Source organism: Esox lucius, chromosome 13 (assembly GCF_011004845.1).
Source record: "Esox lucius isolate fEsoLuc1 chromosome 13, fEsoLuc1.pri, whole genome shotgun sequence".
In the NCBI taxonomy this organism is placed as follows: Eukaryota; Metazoa; Chordata; class Actinopteri; order Esociformes; family Esocidae; genus Esox; species Esox lucius.
In genome coordinates, this window is record NC_047581.1 from 26,077,064 (window position 1) to 26,087,210 (window position 10,147).

Here is a 10,147-nt window from a genome sequence, read left to right on the forward strand (position 1 = left end):
CTGCCTTCTGTCTGGTGAAGGTAAACAATCTCTGGGAAACTGCTTAGTTTATTTATACTAGAGGCCGAAGATGTGACTGACACTTTTTATGTTCTCCCATGGTCGTGCACACACGCCCCCAGCCTGGTTGTTTGTTTTGGAGCTGTCTGTAAATATCAATCAATTGCTGGCATTCCTTTTGCTGATGCTCATGGCACAAGATGTGCTCCCAACTTCCCTCTCAGCCTCCCTCCCTTATAGCAAGAGCCGGCATTTTGTTTACTGAGTGGCACACTGAATTGGCAATGAGTTTCTCATGGTGGGTACCTGCTGATAGGAGCTTGGCTGTCCCCATTATACACACTTCCTGACACTGAATAGCACTTTATGTATCTGTTCTCCCCAGCAACTTTTCTTCCTGTATACTGCGATTTGTTTTACTCTTCTAAAATGAGAAAAGCAAGTCTTCAGTTATAACTGGAAACAGGGTGGCAAGTGGCAGAAGGTGGCCTAATGGTTAAAGCATCTAAATAGTAACAGCAACAGAATAGTAACAGTAATAGTAAAGGTTGCTTGATCAAATCCCTGAGCTGGTAAGGTGAGCAAGACAGTTAACAAATGTTTTCTTCCAGTAAATAAGATGTTCTCATTCAACTTACAGTAAAATCAGGGGAAATAAATAAATGGATAGTTGATATCTGTAACTTTGGAGCAGCTTTATCAAACTCATTCTGCCCGGGGGGCCACTATTAATGTTGAACCTGGCCTTGGGTCTACATGGAATTTCTTGGCGTCAGTATATGCAAAGAAATTCTCTATCCATAGTTTGGAAACTAAATTCTCCCTGACTGTCTGGCTTTAATTTCTGTGATTATTAGGGAGCTGGACACATTAAAATGAATGTAGGTCCATTATAATTTCTGCACCATCTCAATTTGTTTTTAATCGTTTTGCACTACTGTACATTGAATTTTGTTTCCCTTTCAAAGTTAATTTTTTTGACTCCGTCTGTTTGACAAACCGTCTGTTTGACACTCCTGCGTTAGAGAAAAGAACACCCCGTTCTCCATGTAGCTATGTCTTTTTTGTGATACCACAGAGAGGTGTACATTTATTTTAAGTAGCATGATGGTGGAATTGACAAAATGGCCATCTGTTCATGTATTTACCATACTTTATGACTGTCATAAATTGGCCAAATATGAGTCTAATTAACATGTTTTTTTTTGCTTTGCCGTGTACTGTCCATTTTCACTGCAACACTCTATTCCATTGATTTGAATAGTTGACTTTTGTCTCTTTCTCTAAACCTAAACTCTTAAACTATTAAATCAGACAGGAGCATGACTGGAAATGTCCTGGAGTGGAAAGCATGGAAGGATTCCCCACCAAACCCAGGGAAACCCTTTCATGTGGTGGTGTACAGTATTAGACACATTCCAATGGCCTGAGCTCCCTTTCAGACCTCATCTTGTGGTTCCTCTGCTCATGTGGTAGGCACACACTCCTAATATCATACATTAGTCTGACAAACACAAAGTATGACAAACTCCCAATATGGAGTGTGTCTGACAGTGACATGGTGCAGAGTTAAGTGTGTCATAGTATCTGGGACAGAGGAGCCAGTGAAATCTGGGGCAGTTCAACATGATCTCCGAAACTGAGCTTGGTGATACAGTGCTGGCTGTTTCACATTTAGTACCTAATCACCCACGGTTTCCAACTGAGAATGTTTGCCCTACGTCTCTCCACTGTGAAAGACAATTTGTGGTGTGGCTGCGCTGGGAATGGGCTTCACTTTTGGTGGTTGATGTGTTTGTTTATGAAGGCAGATGAAAGCTTCCATATCCATGTTAACCCTAGTTTGCTACTGTGGCATTGCCTATGGGAATGGAACAAATGCTGCAGTATTCAAGGGAGGTCTGATCACACCTCAACAGCTGCTTACTTGTGTTTTCTGTTGTATGGGAAAATGTTACCATGACCACAACACCAACACTGATGTCATGGCCTGAATAGACCTGACTAAGCATCATGTTTATCGTCTAAAATTTCTGACTGGACTTCATACCATCCAAATCTGACTGGACTTCATACCATCCTAATCTGACTGGACTTCATACCATCCAAATCTGCAGTTGCATCCCAAATGGCACCCTATGCATGAGCCATCACCTCATCCCCGTGGGCCCTGGTCAAAAGTAGGACACTTGTAAACAGTCTGCCATTTAGGAATCTAACTGTGTCTGTGCTCTGTCCATGAGGCCACAAACAATAAAAGGATAGCCTCAGGTCACTGTCAGGGTTAAATTCCTAGGTTTTAGGGTTGAGACTGTTGTCCAAAGGTCTAATGGTGCCCTAGAGAATATGGCTGTCCAATGGCAACCAACCTGGCCTGAGTAGATGTTGTGCAGCCCAAGCTGCTCCAAGGAGTAGGGCAGTTTCATTTCCTAACAGTAGCAGCTACCTCTGAGCAGGCAGACGTCCGTCGCAGATGTGGGTATGCTCCCTGATCTGCCAAATTTGTGTGCTTTGAAAACTAAGCACTCATTTGTCTTGCGGTCTGCAAGTTTTATAACACCGATTGTGTTAATGTCTAGCTCGCAAAATCTTTTTTACACTTGCTGTGTTAGGTTAGCCAACACAAAACTATATGTGGCAGAAGTGTGGGGATCTGCATAGTGACATAAAAAAGGTAGTGTAGTTCAATTTCAATGAAAGTTAGTGACTTTTGAGCACATAAAGAACTAGAACTCTTGAAATCCAGTCAGTTAAATTGGCATTATCTCAAACCAAATGTGTAAGACCTCCTAGCGTGTAGGACCTCAGGCGTGCCAATACTGGTTTACCAGTAGTTGTTCCAAATTATAAGAATTTTTTTTGTTTATAGTAAATTAACATCTAAATACATGTTCTGTTTCTAAATATATTTAGATTTTGCAGGTTTTCCCACTTATAAAGCATGTAGAAGTCTGTAATTTCTGTAGAAGTCTTGTAACTTCAACTGTGAGTGATGAAAATCCCAAAAATCACATTGTATGATTTTTAAGTAATTAATTTGCATTTTATTTCATGACATAAGTATTTGATACATCAGAAAAGCAGAACTTAATATTTGGTACAGAAACCTTTGTTTGCAATTACAGAGATCATGCGCTTCCTGTAGTTCTTGACCAGGTTTGCACACACTGCAGCAGGCCCACTCCTCCATACAGACCTTCTCCAGATCCTTCAGGATGTGCTGGCTTGAGCAGGGGTACCTTGCGTGCGCTGCAAGATTTTAATCCATGACGGCGTATTGTGTTACTAATGGTTTTCTTCAGGTCATTGACCAGGTCCTGCCCTGTAGTTCTGGGCTGATCCCTCACCTTCCTCATGATCATTGATGCCCCACGAGGTGAGATCTTGCATGGAGCCCCAGACCGAGTGAGATTGACTGTCATCTTGAACTTCTTCCATTTTCTAATAATTGCGCCAACAGTTGTTGCCTTCTCACCAAGCTGCTTGCCTACTGTCCTGCTTGCCTACTGTCCTGCTTGCCTACTGTCCTTTTATCCCTGATTGGAGTCTGTTTGATTGAGTGTGTGGACAGGTGTCTTTTATACAGGTAACGAGTTCAAACAGGTGCAGTTAATACAGGTAATGAGTGGAGAACAGGAGGGCTTCTTAAAGAAAAACGAACAGGTCTGTGAGAGCTGGAATTCTTAATGGTTGGTAGGTGATCAAATACTTATGTCATGCAATAAAATGATAATTAATTATTTGAAATTCATACAATGTGATTTTCTGGATAAAAATTACAGACCTCTACATGCTTTGTAGGAAAACCTGCAAAATCGGCAGTGTATCAAATACTTGTTCTCCCCACTGTATAGGCTGTTGAATAAGCCTGTCCTAATAACATGGAGGCACTTGCAATGCCAAATAATTTATTGATTTAAGAGATTATTGATTAATTAACTAAATGCAAATATTGTTTCTCATTATGGTATATGATTACTTGAGATAATAGGATTGGTCACTCTTGCTGTTTAATAATTGATAACATTATATGCTGTGGTTATGCAATACCTGACTGTGTAATGATACTATAACCCTTTAAATGTCTGCCTTCTGGGCATAAGTGACCAACAGGTGAATATAGAATCAACTGACAAAGTAACAACTAAAAACTGAATGCCTTACTTTCTACAGCAAGTAATTATGAAATGTAACTAGTTATTTTCTTTTACTGTAAGTAGTAAGTGTAATTACTTTCTTTTAAAAGTAACATTCCCCAACACCACCTCACTCCTGAGTCTATTCAGAGCCATTGGAGAGTTGCTACGGCTTGAGCTCCCTAAAGCAATCTTTCACTTGATAACAAGCCAGGCAACATCCCCTTTCCCCAGAGTCTATTCCCAAATGGGTCCAGCGTTTACTTGTTGGCTAGCTTTTTAAATGTAACAGTACATGCCTCCAAGTGTGACAACACTAAGCAATTACATTTGGTGTTTCTTCAAGGAAGTCTCTCAACGCAGTGGGGCTTCAATCAACAAGAGATTATTTGAAAGGACAATAAACTCAACTTTTAAAATGGTTAAAAAAAAAGAAAAAAAAGAAAACAGTATTAAAAAAAAAAAGAATGAAAAGCAACTCACTGCTATCCACAAAATGGTAGCTATTTTCTGGAAATGGCTATTGATGAATAAAAAGTTGCATCGGTAGGCCTACTATATAAGGTTGCAACTGCCCAATAGGGATTCCCCGACAGGTTTGCATACCAGGCTGTATCTAGGACTGTCTTAGGAATCTAGGACATACCAAGGTCATGAGTCACAGCAATATAAAAATACCCACTGTTTTTAAAGTGTAACCGAGAACTATTTGAAGGTACAATGAGGCTTGGGTGTGCATTGAGCATTGCTGCCATAGACTCTTTGAATATCCATGATTAGGAAGGTCACTGATAGACACATTATATTCATCAGGCTGTTACTTTTGATTCTGTAGTATATAGATGTGGACCCTAACTGGGTCTCATTTGAAGCAGAGAAAGCAAATGGGCATTAAGGACATTAGATGAAAACAGGATTTGGTCGAGCTTACAATGTCATGGACAATAATACTGACGTGCTAACATGAAATATGAATTGACCCATCCAATAATATCTTGGTCCTTTGGAATCTGTCCACGAAGGAATGCCATCACATGGTTAATTGATGAATGGGTATCTTCTCTCTGGCTGTCCAAAACCAAACAACATGTCTTTGCAGGGCAGGCCATAGGTTTACAACCTGAAAGAGAGTGGCGTGGCACTACATGTTTGCTAGTCTGTAACCTGCTGACACCGCCTCCGGTTGTAGGGGAATAAAGCAGCCCTTGAGTTATCACACACGGAATACTTCGTACAAACTCACAGACATACACATAGGAATCAGGTACATAGTCAGTTATGGAATTGGACAAGGGAGTGGCCCTGTAAGGGTACAGAAAGGAATTAATATTAACATGCAAGGAATATAGCAGTAGTAATGGATACACATCAAAAGGGCTAGTACAGTAAATAGAAATGAAATAGAACTGCATTAGCAGAATAGGTAAGGAATATGTCTCAGGTAATAAGCTCTATTACACAGCATAGCTGCCAACAGCGATAAGCAACAGCACAGCAGCAGTGCAAGAAAGGGCTTGTAGTTTCAATAAATCCAGGGGAACTGGAGGACAGACTATGCGGCACCAGCCAGAATTAACAAACAACACACCTGGAAAACAGCCCTACGGCTCCATCTACAGGGAATTTCAGCCACTACTTGTGGCTGATTCTCTGGGTTTTGCTAAGCCAATAGACAAAGTATTTTAGCAAAATTAGAATCACTACTTAGCCTAAACCTCAGGGATTCCCATGTCTTCGACATTGTAATTAGGCCTTTCCACAATACCTGCTGTTCAAATTGTTGTATGGTCTGGGAAGCCATGGGCTTCATTGAATCTGTCGTGCACAGACCGATTGTCCAGTTCAAGTATAGATTTACCCAAAATGTATCCTGAAATGTTTTGAAACAGCAGCGTTCAAGGTGTTTGGAATGTGCTTCCGTAATTTTTGAAGATGAATGGGCGATTTTCCAAACAAATAACCACATAATTTATAGCCTTACAATTAGACCAGTCTAACTAGAGAAGGGGTTGCATACAGTGCTTCATAGACCCAAAATGAAAAATTGATACAGCCATTATTCTATGTTTTTGATTGATACACAAATAATGATGAAATATGAACTGTATGTATGAACTGTATTAACCAGTCTGTTTTGTGTCCTCAAGAGATGGATGACGGCTTCAAAAAGACTCTGTTTACCTTTATTTAATTTGCTTGTAGTGAGTTTATAGTAGCCTGCCATAACAGTATTGTATATAAATAGTGATATGAAGTGTGTGGTGCAAATTGATTTCTGCTTTCAATCTGCACATAGCTACAATAATTTCATTAGGCTCTTCTTGGCCATGGAACACTGACGAAAGACTCAATGTACATACTCTGCTTTGTAGCATTCATGCTCCTACTGTACAATGGTTCTATTCTTCAGTTGGTTTTATAAACCAATAATATTTCTTTATTCTGGAGGTTTCAGTGGTTGGATATGAACTGGGCTGCGTTTCTCACTCTTTCTGCTGCTCTCTTACTGTGTCTGTCTCTCCACTCTCTTTCTCTCTCTCTTGGCCCCCTGGTTTTATTTTCATCCCAAGAGCAGTGTTCCTGTGAAGCGCAAGGGCCTCTTGCAAGGGCCATGTTTATCTTGTCAGTAGCTTCTGTTTTCTTTCGAGAGCTTATGTTCTTGCTGTTGGAGCTACACTTACGTGAAACTGCCTGGCACTAAATGAAAAGTTTTCCCCAAACATCTGTAAAAAATAGGCAACATGTGGAAAATCCTTAATAAAAAGAAAACATGCAGACAAACCCCTATGTGGTTCATATTACACATATTTAACATATGACATGTCTGCTTCATGCTTCTACCCTGGTCTGAGCTGATAACTACTCCACAGATGTTGGTGTTCTATTTAAGGGGAATATCACCATATAACAAGGCCTGTGTACTAATGTACTAATTACTAATGTTAGCAATTATAGATTTGTGTAATAAAACACAAGATTAACTCGTTAACACAGTCCAGAATGAGCAAATTAGGATTTTGGGGTAGAACCTACTTCCTCTGCATTGATCTGTTCATAAAATACCACAAGTTCCAAAATATATAGCTATCATAGATACCACCTCGCTTAAAAATGGCAATCGCAGAATACTATTATCATTTTAGAAGACAAAAATACTTTTACAAATATTAGTCATTTTTTAAACACTCACATTCATCATGCCCATGTGGTGTTTTGCGCATGGCTGTAATAATTACAATCAATCACAGAAAAGGGCTCATTAGTGTATCCTTTACTGGGTGCCAGTAATGCACGCATGGATTTAGGTTTATACACCATTCCAACAAAAAATAACATCACCACACATTTACCCGTATATGATTGTTTACCTTTATAATTTCCTTTTGCAAGCAAATTCTATACCTTCACGGTTATTTAAGAAAAACGTGAATATTAACACAGTAGAAATTAGAATATATGCTTTCTTGGGTTTCCACTACTTCTGGTTTTTCTGTGAAGGAAAGAGGCATTTTATAGTAGATTCTCTACCGCAGGCTCGGCCATGCGAGAATTAAATGAGTTGGCATTTTACGTAGTCATATCTAAACAGCCAGCTATACCTTTGCGTAATATCTCTCTACAGTGGGCACATTTACTTGTAGAAATAGCTAAGAATGTATTATTTCTCAATTTAGATTTTTGTGAATATTTTGCTCATAAAATACTAGTGGAGGGCATTATATACCCAGGTGCGACTGGTCATTAGGGGCACGTGGGGCACAGCCCCACCTGTTATCAACAGAAAGAACTGCAACAAAATTATGTTATTTTTATTTCTCAAAGCTTACTTCCTATAATTTATTATCTATGGATTTAGCACCTTCCTAAAGTGCATATCATTTGTGGTAGGATTTTATTTCATGTTCATTGGTCCCTGCCTTGCTGCTTCAGACTGCGTTCTGCCAATTGGAGTTCACAGTAGTACGCCATAGGCTAAGAGTGAATGTGGGACTAGCCCCTCTCTCACAATGCAATGTACATTGTACGTGGAAAATATTAATATGCATGCTCAGAATGTTAGTGGGATCAATGTAGATCACACAAATTTGATGCCAAGTGGGGCTGGCAGCCGGTAGCCCCACTACAGCGTAATTTCGTATTTCAGACCTGATTGGCTGTCTGTCTGTTTGGCGCCAACGTTAGTTGGCAAGAAGAGCAAGGAGGGTAGATTGTCTTAGCTAGCTTGTTAGCTTCACAAACGCCAGATAACTTGAGAAAATTTATAAAGTTGATTTCATACTCATGCACAGGTTTGAAACCCTTAATTTGGAAGATAAACTTTAATTAAAGCGACTTGGTGCCCATCAGTCATGGGATATTGTCATCACTCAAACTGCTGGTAAAAGAAATTGCAGGTTTAATGTGGAGTGGTTTTTGAAGAAAAAGTGGCTAACGGTTAGCATACAAAAGAAGGCACTCTTCTGTTTTCCATCTCTGCTATTTGGTGGAGATGATACTTGGTCGAGGACGGGTTACAAAGATTTGGCTGTCCCATGTGAATGTTAAATAAACACAACAGTAGGAAGATGGAGTTTTGTAGCTTTACTGGTATGTATCCTATATTTTGAAATGGTTTGTGCCCCACACATTTTTTACATATAAAAACTACACTGAATATACCACACAGAAATAAATGTTAACCCCATTCAATACACTCTCTAAAAACACATTTTACTTGTCGAATTTGCCTTTTACTTGTCGAATTTGCATTGGTGACGTTTGGATATACACAATGAGAATCTCTGCGCTATGAACAATTGTTAAGGGTTAATGGTTTGTGATACTCTAGTGTGGTTAAGGTTAGGGTTGTAAGCACTGGGATCCAAGTTGGTGGGATTGACCCACCATCCCTCGACCACTACTACCTAGCAAAATGTTACTTCATTTAAAGTTATACATGTGTTTACTGCCCCTAGCAGTAACGTAAGGTAATGAAAAAATTGGAGTATCACCTAAATGTAAAAGGTGATATAACACCTTTACTGCAGATATTTATTTCTGCGTGGTATATACATGCCATATACAGAGCCCCAGAGAAGACATGAAGAAAATTTTTTGAGTAGGCCTCGAAACTATTATTTTGAGTATGCCGCGAAACTATTATTTTGTGTAGGCCTCGATATTATTATTTTGAGAAGGCCTCAAAATTATTGTTTTTGAGGAGACCTCAAGATTATTATTTTTATTGTGGCATAAAAAAAGGATTTTGAGGGAAGAAATACTTGAGTAGGAGGGATACATATTGTGTGAAATACCTGAAATGTTATACTGCCACGGGAATTCACCTGTCATGGGTAGAAGGCATACAGCTCACGTCGAGTGTAGTCAGGTTTCATACAGTTTTCTTTTCCACTGCAACATGTTGATGTTAACGTTGTTGACTCAGTGAAAAATACAATCATACAAAGCCATGACCTTCTAGCCATGAGCAGTGAATTGACCAGAGGCCTCAAAATAATTATTTAGTTCCCTTTTAATGAATCGTTAGGCTTATGTGGTTAATCTTCCAGATATTGAGATTCAGCTTTGATATTGCTAAACTGAACTGGCACTAGCCAATAGTTCAAACTTTTTTTTTACAGGAACACGTTAACAGGCCATCATCATTTTCAGATTTTAAACACATGGTTAAGGTGGATAGATTCATGTTTTGGTATGTTACTTGGAGACAGGTAACCTGGGATGGGTCAAAAAGAATCTGTCTGAACACCATAAATTATATAGTTGTAACCCACAAATAAATAGAAACCGGTCAAATATCAAAGCCCTGGTTTTAAATCACTGTCACTTTATTTATATTCTGGCTGAAGACATCTGCTGGACCAGAGCTTTGTTTAAGTTGTGTTAATGTTGGACTATCAGGCATTAAAGTTGCTGTTTCTCCCAGAACAATTAATAGTATGCAGATAACAGATCGTACATGATCCAATTTATGAATTTACTAAATGTGTCTAACTACAGGCTTTGATCAT